Genomic DNA, 15,112 nt, shown 5'->3' on the forward strand with positions numbered 1-15,112 from the left:
GAAGAGCCTATCCATCTTAGTTCACAGTTCTGGGAAAGTCCCTAAATGTACTCACCTTTGTTTTTGGCTTCTGTAGCTTATTACTAATTGTTCTTGCTAACTGAAATGAATCAACCAGGATATAGTTTTTGTACATAAAAAGCCAAGAATAGTAATCTCATGGCTACACGATTTGAGCAGGTTCCCTGGATATTGGGCTGGCCTGGAAATAAAGACTTCCTATTGGCTTTAAGAGTCGATGTGTTCTTTGAACCTCACAACACTCTATCACTTCCACAGTCTTTGTCATTTACTACATCTTCACAGCCACATGCTGTCATGCTGCTGCTGCCAGCTCTTCTGCCTGTCCTACATCATCAGCTCAGTAAAACTCACAGGAGGCAATAGTCTTTTATTCCTCTTAATACTGCAACAGGCTAGGCAGATACTCCAAATTGGCTAAAATGAGCTGAATATCTAGAATATATAGCAAGGAAGATGGGTTTAGTACTGATTGTAATATGTAAATAAAGGATTGTATTAGCACCAATTATGGCCTAGCTTCCAGTTTGGCCACATTGGCTTCTTGTTGAGTTACTCATTCAGCACACTCCCTTCTTTTCCGTCTTGTTCGAGGATAGGTGCAGGGTTATCTAAAACTACTGGGCATGTTTGCCTGGAATATGGCTTTCCTTAACTAGAAGGAAGAATTATCAGACTGTTTGGCATCTGGAAGAAGCTGTCATTTGAAACTACCTGTAATATTGTTCCTTTCATGTCAGTTCCAGCTCACTGTGAACTGACAGGAAACTTGTAGGTAGTAATTAAGGCTTCCTCAGCAGGGTCTGTAACTACACATTCTCGGTTTTGTCTTTAGCACTTTGCCAGTTCATGAGCTTATGGGAAATAGCAGGACTCCTAGAGAAAAATAAAACAAAACAGCTAACAAGTAGATGCAACAATGCCTACTAGCAGAGAAGACATTTAATTTACCTTTTATGGTACAGAAATAGGAATGTGTGGGAAAGATGACTAATTGTACATATCCTAAAAAAATTCAAAATTTACACTGATATAATATAAAAATAATTTCATGTAAGTGATTTAGGGTTTGGAGCAAATGAAATTATATAAAGTTGATTTTAAGGGGTCTCAATCCTTTTTTATTTTCATAATGAGATTATTATTCATATACAAAGAAATTGACCTTTTAGATTGCTAGTTCATGGTGTCTTTCATAGTCACAAAGTCACGGATCAGTACCACTGTCTAATTCTATAATGTTTCCATCATATCCACAAGAAACCTGCATTGACTCTCCACCAACCTCTGCCTGTTTTTAGCAACCACTAATGGACATTCAGTTTCTGTTCTAAAACAGACTTTTGTGTTTGCTAGCTGACTTCTCTTTAACATGTTTTCAAGCTTCATCTGTTTTGTCACGTTCATCAGATATCTCCCCATGCTGAATAGTATTGCACTGTGGCAATGTGGCACATTCTGCTCATCAGTTAGTAAGCATGGAGTTGATGCCGCCTCTTCACTAGTATGAATCATGCGGCCACGCATATTTAGATATGGCTTTTTCTGTGGAAAAGTAGCATCAGTACTCTTAGGTATTGCTCACTGGAATTAAAGGTGTGTACCGCCATGCCTGGCTCCACCTTATTTTTTGAGGTAAATTCTTTCACTAAACCTGGAACTCCCCAACTCAGCTTGACTGGGTGGCCAGTATACTCCAGGAATCCTCCTGTCTCTGCCTCTCCAGTACTGGCATTATAGGTTATAATTTAAAATAATTATATATTATGTATAATAAAATTTGTAATTTATAATAATAAAGATTATACAGTTTCTAGCTCTTTACCTGAGCACCAGAGCTCAGGTCCTCATGTTTATGTATATAAATATTTGCTTCATAACTGAGTCATTTCCTCAACCACTTTTGCTTAATTTTTAAAGTTAGTAAACAAAGTAATAATGGATTTTGCATAGGTTTACACCATTATACTTTGCTCTTATTGTTGAGATGATTTTCCCGGATTGAATTATCTTGTCCCCCTAGCTGAAGATCAGTTGATGATAATATAGCTTTTTTTACATTATTTACTTAGTTCTGTGTTTCTGCTAGTGGCCATACTGCTTGGATTACTGTAACCTTGTGCTGAATTTGGAAACAGAGAAGTATAGTCTTTCAACTCTACTTTTTTATCATTAACTTTACACCCTGGTCACTGCTCTCCCTCCCCAGTAACCCCTTTTCACAATGCTTCCCCAACCCCTCTTCTCCTTGGAGAGGGTAGAGGCTCCCCTTGGGTATTCTCTGTCCCTCTCACACTGAGGCCAGACAAGGCAGCCCAGCTAAAAGAACATATCCCCAAAACAGGCAACAGTTTTGGGGATAGCTCTGCTTCAGTTTTTTTGGGACCCACATAACAACCAAGCTGCACATTTGCTTGTATATTGAAGGGGTTGAGGGTTGATATAGTTCGTGTATCCTCTTTGGTTGGTAGTTCGATCTCTGAGAGCCCCCAGGGTCCAGGTTAGTTGACTTTATTGGTCATCCTGTGGAGTTCCTATTCCCTTCAGGGCCCTCATTCCTTCCCCTAGCTCTTCCATAAAAGTCCCCAAGCTCCATCCAGTGTTTAAATGTGTATCTGCATCCCTCAGAGTCAGCTGCTGAGTGGACCCTGTCAGAGGACAGCCTTTCTAGAGTCCTGTCTGCAGACATAACAGAGTATCAATAGTATCTGGAATGGTGCTTGACCGTATGATGGTCTCTAGTTAGGCCAGTTATTGCTCGGCCATTTCATCAGCCTCTGCTCTATGTAGCCTCCCTGCATTTCTTATAGGCAGGATAAATTTGAAGTCAAAAGTTTTGTGGGTGGGTTGGTGTCCCTATTACTCCGCTGGGGTCCCTGCTTAGCTACAGGAAATGACCTCTTCAGGTTCCATATCTCTAATGCTGAGTCATAGCTAAGGGCACTCCTATTGATTCTTGGGTGCCTCCCCTATCCTAGATCTGTGACACATCCTTGAGATGACCCCCACCAGTTACAGATTTTTATTCATTCTCACAGGCATCTGGCCATCTATCCTGTCCCTCCCCACACCTGACACCAAACACCCCCTATTCCCCTCCCCATCCCCTCTCCCAGCCAGTTCCCTCCCTCTATCTGCCTCCTATAAATATTTTATTCTTCCTTCTAAGTGAGATTCAAGCATCCTCACTTGGGGCTTCCTTCTTGTTTAGCTTCTTTGAGTCTGTGGAGTATAGTGTGGGTATTCTATACTTTATGGCTAATATCCATTTATAACTGAGTACATACCATACATGTCCTTTTGGGTCTGGGTTACCTTATTCAGGATGATACTCTCAAGTTCCATCCATTTACTTGCAAAATTCATGATTTTCTTGTTTTTAATATTTTTTTTTGATTTCTTTGTAGATGTACCACATTTTCTATATCCATTGTCCAGTTAGGGGACATCTAGGTTGTTCTCAGTTTCTGGCTATTACTAATAGAGCTGCTGTGAACATAGTTGGACAAGTGTCCCTGTGGTATAATGGGGCATTTTGGGGGTATATGTATACGCCCAGGAGTAGAATAGCTGGATCTTGAAGCAGAACTATATCCAGTATTCTGAGAAACTGCCAAATTGATTTCCAACATGGTTGTACAAATTTGCTCTCCCACTGGTAGTGGAAGAGTGTTCCCCTTGCTCCACACCCTTGCCATCATGACATCTCTTGAGTTTTTTATCATAGTCACTCCGACCAAGGTAAGATGGAATCTTAGAGTTGTTTTGTTTGCATTTCCCTGATGACTAAGAACTTTGAACATTTCTTTAAGTGCTCCTCAGCCAGGTGAGATTCTTCTGTTGAGAATTCTCTGTTTTAGCTCTGTACTTCAGTAATTTATTTTTGTAATGTTTTTTAAAATTAAGTAACATTTTTATGATTGTATTTATGATGTAACATTATATGGCAAGTTATAACTTGAATATTTTAGTTGTCACATAATACTAACCACATATACATATAATGCATATGTGCAAATAATGTATGTCTACACACACATACACATATATAGTAGAGAGAATGAAGTCACAATCAAGCATCAAATGAAAAGTGATCAAATCTAGGTGACTGTCATTTCAACTTGATATTTAGATTGTCAAACTAGCATTTACTGGCTAATATTCTTTCCAGCCCTTATAACTATTTATTTAAACACAGTAGAAACAGTAGGTTCTTGTGTTCAGTAGTGGAATAAAGTAACTAAAAAATTTGACCATATGTGAATGTATGTGTACATATATAATGTATACCATGCCAATAATCAAAAAAAAAAGAGAGAGAGAGAATTAGAACGTGTGTGTGTGTGTGTGTGTGTGACAAATATATTTAATCAATTCTATGTGTTTTTACAGATGTTTGGGTTATTTGTGTTGTTGGTGTCTAACTTCTTGAGTTTTTTATAAATTTTTGATATTATCCGTATGTCACACGTAGGGTTGGTGAAGATCTTTTCCCAGTCTGTAGGCTGCTGTTTTGTTCTGTTGACAGTGCCCTTTTTTGCACTTGTTCAGTTTCATGAGGTTCCATTTGTCAATTGTTGATCTTAGTGCCCGAGCCTAAGGTGTTCTGTTCATTGTCTCCTGTACCCATGAGTTCAAGGATATTCCCCACTTTCTGATCTATTAGATTTAGTGTGTCTGGTTTTACATTGAGGTTTTTTGATACACTTGGACTTGAGTTTTGTGCAAGGTTATAAATATGGATCTATTTCATTTCTTCTGCATGCAGACATCTAGTTAGATCAGCACCATTTGTTAAAGATGCTTTCTTCTTTTCCATTGTATGGTTTTGCCTTCTTTGTCCATAGGTATATGGGTTTATTGCAGAGTCTTTGATTTTATTCCATTGATCAGCTTATCTGTCCCTATACCAATGCCTTGCAGTTTTTATTACTATTGCTCTGTCATACAGCCTGAGGTAAAGGATGGTGATACCTCCAGAAGTTCTTTTATTGTTCAAGATTATTTTAGCTATCTTGGGTTTTTTGTTTTTCCAAATGAAATTGAGAATTATTCTTTCAAGGTCTGTAAAGAATTGTGTTGGAATTTTGATGAGGATTTCATTGAATTTGTAGATTGCTCTTGGTAAGATGGCCATTTTCACTCTGTTAAGCCTACTGATCTATGAGCACAGGAAATCTTTCCATCTTCTGATATCTTCCTCAATTTCTTTCTTTAGTGACTTAATGTTCTTGTGATATAGGTCTTTTGCTTGCTTAGAGTCACATCAAGATATCTTATATTATTCGTAGCAGTTGTAAAGGATGTTGTATCCCTAATTTCTTTCTTGGCCCTTTTATCATTTGTATAAAGGAGGGCTGCTGTTTTGTTTTTTTAATTATGGATCCAGCTGCTTTGAAGGTGTTTATCAGTCATAGGTATATTCTCTCTCTCTCTCTCTCTCTCTCTCTCTCTCACACACACACACACACACACACACACACACACATACACACACACACACAATCTGCAAATAGTGATACTTTGATGTCTTCCTTTCCAATTTGTCTCCCCTTGATCTCCTTTATTGCTCTGGCTAGATGGATAGAACTTCAAGTACTATATTAAATAGATAGTGAGAAAGTGGGCAGCCTTGTCTTGTCTCTGATTTTAGTGGAATTGCTTTAAGTTTCTTTCTATTTAGTTTGATGCTGGCTATTGACTTGCTATATATTGCTTTTTTTAATGTTTTAGGTTCATGCCCTGTATCTCTGATCTCTCTGAGACTTTAACATGAAGGAGTATTGTATTTTGTCAAAGACCTTCTCAGCATCTAAGGAAATTATCATGTGGGGTTTTTTTCATTTTATTTAAATGGTGGATTATGTTGATGGATTTTCGTGTATTGAACCATTCATTTCTGCATCCCTAGAATGCAGCCTTCTTGATAATGATGGATGATGTTTTTGAAGTGCTCCTGGTTTAGGAGTATTTTATTAATTATTTTTGCATCAATGTTCATAAAAGAAATTGGTCTGAAATTCTATTTGTTTGTTGAGTCTTTGCATGATTTAGGTATCAGGGTAACTGTGGCTTCATAGAATGAATTTGGTAGTGTTCCTTATGTTTCTATTTTGTTGAATAGTTTGAGGAATATATTGGTTATTAGCTGTTCTTTGAAAGTCTGGTAGAATTCTGCACAAAAACCATCTGGTCCTGGGCTTTTTCTGGGTGGGAGACTTTTATTGACTGCTTTTATTTCTTTAGGGATTATAGGGCTGTTTAGATAGTTTACCTGATGTTGATTTAACTTTCATAGTATCTGTCTAGAAAATGATTCATTTCATTAAGAACATCAGAAGGTCCAAGAGTTCTTGACCAAGTTGAATACTAGTTTTGTTTATCTGGCTTTCAGGGGAGCTGAACTTGACAACCATACTTGAACACTTGGTCTTGCCTTTGTAAACTGTGGCTACTTTAAATGACGCTTGTCTAGGTTGATGGATGGATGTTAGGCATTGTGATGTGTCCAGATAATAGGGTGTGTATTTCTATATTGTACATATTCTTTAAAAAAACAATTTTATTCATCAACAGTTTCATTTTATCAGTGAGCTACTCTCAGATCTAAATCCCCAAGCAGGTGGCTCAGAATCTCTAATAGACCAAAAACAAACAAACAAACAAACAAACAAACACAATGAAATACTCATGATCAAGGTCAAATACAATGATCAAGGTCACAGAGAAAAAAAGCTAGCAATGTTAAAGAGTTAATCTCGTGGAAAATAGTTATTCTCACAGTATATATGTCTAATTATGCCTTGGGAAAAGGAGGCAAGAAGTCAGTGTCATACTGTGCTCCACATTGGGTTGATAGTTAGCCTGAAGTATACCATCTTTGAGGGGAGGTTATTAAAAGAATTGGAATGACAGGTTTCAGCCAGAGATGGACCTCTGTGGGATGTGCCCTTCGGGTTCTAGTGAAGGCCCAGTTGGAGACTCAGCATCTAGCATATTATTTGTGTCCAATGCCGTCTGTTCTAGCACCCAGGTATTCAGATATGGGCCCTGAGGTTTCTGGAATGCATCCACCAATTTGGTGAGTTTGGTGCAGTCAGGAGTCTGAAAGGGAAGGGAGTTGGGGGAAGTATTTTTTGTGCTACATGTTGGAGTGGCCCCATGGGGAAGGAGGATCAGCAACTGTGTTTACCGCTGGTTGAGGACTCAGGGGATTGATGGGAATGAGCCTGTACTTCCAGCTTGGTGACTGGCAGCAGAGGACCTTGTGGGAAGGAGAAGAGCTATCTTCCTGGGCAGTCTGCTGCAGCCTGGCCAAGAGAGGGCGCATCTACTGCTCCAAGGATTGCTGAATGAACCAAGCCTCAAACTTATTCCTCCTTTAGTTTGAGTCTGGTAGCCATGATCTTTTGAACCTCAAGGTCTGGGTATGGTTCCATCCTGAAGTGTTGTTCCAGCTCCCAAAGTTGCTCCCAACTGTACTTCTGGTCAAGGGGACCCAGATTATAGGAGGTCAGAGAACGTGAAAATGCCTCCATCTTGTCTGTAGCTTACTAAGGTGTGCTCTATGAATTTAGGATTACATCTCAGGTCTGTGTTGGGCCCATTCAACAGGGACCCTCCCACCTCTAGCCCCTCATACATATTCTTACTACAGCAACTTATTCAAATGATGTTAATTTATATAGTTTGCACTTTTTATTGATAGTCTTCCTTTTATTTTACTGCTTTTCTTCTTAAGTTACACCTCTTTGTCTTTCCTTTTCCAAGTGGTTTTAGTAAATTCAATTTAGGGCCTCTAAATTTACACACACACAAAAATAGGCTTTGTGACTTTTATTACTACTGGCATCTTTAAAATAGTCTGGGTGTTTTACCTTTAAAAACTCTGTATAGCTAAAGAAACAACCAATATGTGAAGAAGAAACAGACAGAAGTGAATCTCTGTCATTTATACATCTGATCCAGGATTAATATCCAGAATATACAAAGAACTCATAAAACAAAGGGCCAAGGAAACAAATGATTCTATTGAAAATTGAGCTAAGGATAAGTTCTGAAGAGAAAAAATAAAAACACTAAAAAAATACTTAAAGAGTGTTATTAGGTTTAATAATTGAGAAAATGCAAATTAAAGTGACTGAGATTTCATCTCACCCCAGTCTGAATGGGTAAGGTCAACAACAGCAATAAATGCTGGTAAATAAATGCTGGATCGAATGGGGAATCATTCAGTATTGGTGATGATGTAAATTGATTTAATCACTAAGGATATCAATATAAAAATTCTTCCAAAAACTAAAAATAAATTTGTTATGTGACCCAGTTTAAAAAAAAAAAAAGATTTTCCAGTTTTGTGGAGTACAGGTTTTTGTAGTTCCTTTATTTCTTCTCTGACCCAGAGATCATTGAATAGTTCAGTTTCCATGAATGTCTAGGGTTTCAAGAGTTTTTGTTGTTGTTGAAGTCCAGCTTTAATCCATGGTGGTCCGATAAGATCCAAAGTTTTATTTCTGTTTTCCTGTATCTGTTGAGGCTTGCTTTGATACCGACTGTTTGGTCAGTTTTGGAGAAGGATCCATGCTGAAAAGAAGGTGTATTCTTTTGTGTTTGGGTAAAATATTAGGTAAGTGTCTGTTAGGTTCATTTGATTAATACTGTTAGTTTCATTATTTCTCTGCTTAGTTTTTGTCTGGATGTCCTCCTGTCCATTGGTGAGAGTGGAGTGTTGAAGTCTTCCTCTATTAAGACTTGGGATTGATGTGCTTTTTAAGCTTTAGCAATGTTTCTTTTACAAATGTGGTACACCCTTCTGTTTGCCACATAGATGTTCATAGTTAAGATATCATCTTGGTAGAAGTGTTCTTCCCTGTCTCTTTTGATTAATTTTGGTTGAAAGTCTATTTTATTAGATATTATAATGGCTACTCCAGCTTGCTTCATGGGTCTGTTTGCTTGGAAAACTTTTTTTAATGGCCCTTTACTTTGAGGTAATGTCTATCTTTATTGCTGAGGTGTGTTTCTTGTATGTAGCAAAATGATGGATCCTATTTTTGCATCTTTTCTTTTAAACCTATGTGTTTTTATTGGAGAATTTAGTCCACTGTTATTAATGACCAGTGATTGCTAATTTTTGTTATTTTGGTGGTGGTGGTGGTGGTGGTGGTGGTGGTGGTGGTGGTGGTGGTGTGTGTGTGTGTGTGTGTGTGTGTGTGTGTGTGTGTGTGTGTGTATTTGCATCCCTGGTATGGAAATACTTATTTCCTGTGTTTTCTTGGATGAAGTTATTCTCTTTGGTTTGGAGTTTTCCTTTTAGTATTTATGTATGGCTGGATTTGTGAATAGATATTGTTAAATTATAGTTTATTTTGAAATAACTTGTTTTCTCCATTTATGGTAATTGAGAGTTTTGCTTCTACAGTAGTCTAGGTTGGCATCTGTAATTTTTTTTAAATAGAGGTTTCAAGATATTTGTTCTGACCCTTCTAAGCTGTTAGAGTCTCTGTTGAGAAGTTGGGTGTAATTCTTATAGGTCTGCCTTTGTATGTTACCTGGCCATTTTTCCTCTCTGCTTTTAATATTCATTCTTTGTTCTTTAGATTTTGTGTTTTGATTATTATGTGGTGAGAGAATTTTATTTTTTGGTTCAGACTAATTGGTGTTTATAGACTTCTTGTATGTTTATACATATCTTTCTTTAAGTTGTGAAAATTTTCTTCTATAATTTTTTTATAGTAATTTTGGTCCTTGGAGCTGGGGTTCTTCACCTTTTCTTTTTATTATTCTTAGGTTTGGTCTTTACATGATTTTCTGGATGTTTTGTGTCAGGATTTTTTTTAACATTTTTTGACTGGTGTATCAATTTTTTCTATTGTATCTTCTACATCTGATTCTTTCTTCCATCCTTTCTATCTCTTGTATTCTGTTGGTGATGCTTTCATCTGTTTTTTCAGGAATTTTTAGATTGAACATTTTCTTTTACTGATGTTTCAATTTCTTCTGTTATATCTTCTCATTTGATTGTCTTCAATCTCTAGTTTTCTGTTGGTGATGCTTACATCTGTTGCTCCTGTTCTCTTTCCTTGGTTTTTCCTCTTCAGGATTCCTTCATTTTGTGTTTTGCTTATTGATTCTATTTCCATTTTCAGGTTTTGAACAGTTTTATTTATTTCCTTCACCTGTTTAATTGTATTTTCCTGTGTTTACTGAAGGAGTTTGTTTCTTCTTTAAAGACCTTTTTGTTGTTGTATTTTTCTGTATTTCTCTAAGGGATTTATTCATTTTCTCTTTATAAAGGCCTCTACTATCTTTATAAGATTGGATTTAAAGTCATTTTCTCATTCTTCAGTAGCGTTAGGGTGTCCAAAACTTACTGTAGGAGAAGTACCTGTACTCTGAAGGTGTCATGTTGCCATGGCTTTTGTTGATTGTGTTCTTTCAAGGGCTTTTAGCCATGTGAATGGATTTAAGTCCCTGGATGTTTCTGTCATAGTAGATAATGGAATGGGGCTTAGCCTTGATGGTTATAGATCTGCAGGTTTGATGAAAGTGGGCAGAGAGGTGGTGGGAGAATAGAGTTCTGCCAGGGATAGCAGACTACTCAGGGAAGCTTGGGGTGCCCTAGAGGAATCAGGGAGCAGGAAAGATTGGTGGGGGAAGGGAATCTCTCAACTCTGCTTTTCTTCTTTCAAAATTTTGTCACTATTCTGAGCTTCTGTCTTGCATTTTTCTATGAATTTTAGGATCAGCTTGTCAATTTGAGGAGACAGGAAACAGAATCTTTTATTTTAATAATAATTGTACTAAGTCTATAAGATCAGTAGTTTTGCGAACTTGGTATTGTCTTCTCTGATGTCTTTTTGTTTAAAATATTTCAGTGATGTTCTATAGCATTCAAATATATAAACTTTCACCTCTGTGCTAATTTGCACCTGTGCAAAGTTTAGTTATATTGTAAATAAGTTTGCTTTTTTTACTTTTATTTTTAAATTGGCTTTTGCTAATATTTAGAAATAGCAGATATGTATATAAATTATATAACCTGTAATCTTCTAGAACTCATTTATTTGCTTTAATTATTTTGAATACTTTAGGATTTTCTTTACTTAGAAGTTCATGTCACCTGAAAAGGCAAATAGTTTTACTTTTTACTTTCTAAACTGGTAGATGTGTTTTGTTTACTTTTCTTACTCAGTTGCTCAAGCTAGAACCATTAGTTGGGTGAAAAGGCCCCTTAGGAGTGGGCCTCCTTATCTTTATCCTGATGACCAGAGTAATCATTTAGTCTTTTATTATTAATTATAATGCAGACAGTGGGGGTTTTATAAATACCCTCTGTCTTGTTGAAACTGTTCTCTTCATGTTCTAGTTTGCTTAGCATTTTATTCTTTACAAAAAGGGGTACTGGATTTTATCAATTTTTTCCTATTGAAATGACTGTATAGACCCTTAGGAATATTTTAGGTTTTCCCAAAGACCTCTGTAGATATCTTTTCCCAGCTTCTCTCTTTTTTTTTTAACTTTTGGTTGGCATCTTGTTTTCTTTACTATTAGCACCATCTCCAGCACCTCTGGTGGTATAATACTTTTGTACTGAGTAAAGTCTGATGCAGTTAAAATTTGACAATGTCTATAATTGGGGATTTCCAGGAAAATCTCCATAACACTACTTGTTTTTTTTTTCCTGACTTAAAGACTGTTGGTTTCCACTAAGATGTGGCGAGGACAGGGGACCTATAGTGGCTTCAATAAGAGTACTCCACATAGGCTTATATGTTTGAATATTTGGTCTTCATGTGGTGGAACTGTTTGGGAGTTAGAGTTAGGGAGTGTGGTCTTGTTGGAGAAGGCGTGTCACTAGGAGTAAGCGTTGAGGTTTCAAAAGCCTACCCCATTTTGAGTTAACTCTCTGCCTCATGCTTGTGGATCAGATCTAAAGGCCTCGTGGCCTTACTGTTCCAGGGCCATGCCTGCCTGCCTGCTACCTAATGCTCCCTGTTATGATGCTCATGGACTCTAACCCTTTAGTACTATGAGCTTAAAATTCTTTTAGAAGTTGCCTTGGTCATAGTGTTTTGTCATGACAATAGAAGAATATCTCAGATAGGACCTTACAGAGATTACTGTTTTCTTGACATTTTTCTTGAATAATTTTACTTCACATTCTTAAAAGCCTTTGGCTAAGTTGTAGAATTATGAAAATGTTGATTTAAATAGTTTTGAAAGAGTTATTACATGTATATAGTAATTGCTTTGAAGAAGTCACTCTCAAATCTAAAATCATTTTGATGCCTGGGTTGGAGAGATAGGAAGACAGCTTCCTGCTGAAGTCTGAGAAGAGCAACAAACTTGCTGGGGGAAGAGAACTGAAAGGGAGAGAGAGCTTAAATGAGAGCAGTAGAGCAGTCAAAGGCATACAGCACATCATTCCTAATCTAGACATGCTTGGCAGCCTATTGTCCTAACAGTACAAAGTAGAGAAATGAACCAAGTGTAAGTAATAGCAACACAGATTCCATATCTCAGGTTCCTATGTAGCTACCTGTTCTGTGTCCAGCCATTAATACCCCCAGCAGTTTTAGTCTGTCATCATTCCATATCTTGCTCACCATATGCATTCTTCCTTAGTTGCTAGGGACATTTTAGCTTTTGTAACTTTGGTTTCTCCCTCTGGAACTATTAAACATTTGCTACTCAGACCCCCCCACCCCCCACCTACAGTTTGCTCATTTTCTGTCTTTTTTTCTAATGGAAGTCTGATCATGACTCTGATATAACAAACTAAGGTGGTCCGCTAGCAATAAAACCTTCATGTTTATAACAGCCAGCTTAGCAGCACTGAGCATATGATAAATAGCATGTTAAGGAAGTGTATAGAGGATGAAGGTGTGGGGGAAGAGACATTACCAAGGTTTTACATACAACTATGGAAACTTGTGTCGTTTACTAAGTGTGTTATGTGCTTATAGCAAATGCTAGGATTCATTTCTATTTTATTTTGATACTCTGAAGAAAATGATGATAAAACATAGTTTGGTGCCTTCCAATACATGTAGCTCATTGAGAGAATTAGTTCTAAATTACTGTTGCAAAACACTAAACATAACTTGAGTTTTTGGCAAAGATGGAGTACCCTATCCTTTTCTGGTCCTCCTCATTAATGAAAGCATAGAGGTAAAAGAAGAAACATACTAGAATTTACTTAGTTCACAGGAAAAGATAAATGTTAACTTGACAAAGACCATCTGTAAAAACCATCAATGGACAGGCAAGATGAATAAAATGAAACCAAGAAGCCATTAACAGAGTCACACAATGAGTGCTGATTTTTGACAAAGGAGTAAAGGAATTGGGTGACAACTGCATAGCCTTTCAATAAGTACTGGGGGCACTTAGCACACACAGGCTAATAAATAAGCCTCAGCCAAATTTCATGCCTTATGTGAGAATGACCTCAAAGTTAACCATGCATTTAAATATATGATATAGAAATAAAAATCTTGGGCTAGAAAGGTGGCTCAGTGGTTAAGAACACTAACTGTTCTTCCAGAGGTCCTGAGTTCTTCCAGAGGTCCAAATCCCAGCAACCACATGGTGGCTTACAACCATCTGTAATGAGATCTGATGCCCTCTTCTGGTGTGTCTGAAGTCAGCTACAGTGTACTTATATATAATAAATAAATAAATCTTTAAAAAAAGAAATAAAAAAATCTTACAGAGAAGAGCCCGTAGACTTGGACACAGAAAGCTCAGTCCACAAGAAAATACAGTACATCTCATAGGATTAAACATTTTTGGTTTGTAAATGACCCTGAAAAAACCAAAAGTGACAGACTAGGAAAAATATTTGCAGGTATTCAACAAGGAGCCAGTAATGTAAAATTCATTAGGACTTTAAACAGGATGAAGGAGATGGCTCAGCAGGTAAGGAGGTTTGCTGCACGTGTCTGACACCCTGCACTCCATCCCTGGAGCCTGTGTGAAAAATCAAATGCAGTGTATTGTAAGTTGGAGGCCACCCTCGTCTACATATAGAGTTCTAGTCCATCTAGGGCTACATAATGAGACCCTGTCTCAAAACAAGAACCTCACAACCACAAAAATGTGTACCTTTATTAAATTTTTTATTAAATTTTCTACCTAGTACTTACTTTCTAATGTAAAAAAAGTATAATTTAAATTAAAAATTTCAAACTTTTGAAATCAATAATGTCTTATGTAACACATATAATAATCAAAATATTATATAATTAATATGATTATTATTTATATGGTACTGGCTATTAAACCTATGGACTTGTACATGGTGCACAAGTACTCTATCATTGAGCTACATCCTCAGTCCCTTGATTAAATTATCCTTTTTTTTTTTTTTAAGACAGAATTTTACTACATGACCCTGGCTAGCCTGGAACACACTGGCTTTAAATTCATAGAATTCTGCCTGCTTCTGTCTCCTAAATCTGAAATTAAAAGTATGCACTACTATACCTGTTAAAATTATTCTTAAAATTGAATAAATTTTAGGAGTCCTACATTTTAATGGAAATTTAGGTTAATAGTTAGAATGAAATGGACCTCATAGGCTCATCATTATTTGATTTCAAATAGCATTATTTGAAAGGATTAGGACTTGTGGCCTTGTTAGAGTAGGTGTGGCCTTATTGGAGGATGTGTGTCATTGGAGGTGGGCTTTGAGATCTCAGATGCTCAAGTCAGGCCTAGTGTCATTCTCTCTTTTCCTGCTGCCCACCAACCAAGATGTAGAATTTTTGCTCCTTTAGTACCATGCCTGCCTGCATGCTACCATGTTCTTTACCATGATGATAATGGACTGAACCTCTGAAACTGTGAGCCAGCCTCAATTAAATGTTTTCCTTTATAAGAGTTGCCACAGTCATGCTGTCTTTTCACAGCAATAGAAACACTAAGACAATACATGAAACTGAAATAGCTGGACATTGTATATACATTTTATCTTAAATGTCTAAAAGATCTATAATTAGACACATAGGTGAAATATATGTTGTCTTTAATTTTTTTCCAATTTTATTTTCTTGCCCCGTATGGTAGCATACACCTTTAATCCCAG

At 36.9% G+C, this 15,112-nt stretch overlaps 1 protein-coding gene and 1 pseudogene across 4 annotated transcripts in view; one reads left to right on the forward strand and one right to left on the reverse strand.

The window, feature by feature from the left end:
* DIS3L2 (DIS3 like 3'-5' exoribonuclease 2) overlaps positions 1–15,112 on the forward strand; it is a 311,663-nt gene that overhangs the window by 163,061 nt on the left and 133,490 nt on the right. The gene's annotated exons all lie outside the window — the stretch shown is intronic.
* LOC308433159 (homeobox protein Crxos-like) lies at positions 7,197–7,559 on the reverse strand (annotated as a pseudogene). The gene has a single exon. The product of its transcript is annotated as a homeobox protein Crxos-like (transcript).

This window comes from Micromys minutus (assembly GCF_963924665.1).
Source record: "Micromys minutus genome assembly, chromosome: 19".
Taxonomy (NCBI): Eukaryota; Metazoa; Chordata; class Mammalia; order Rodentia; family Muridae; genus Micromys; species Micromys minutus.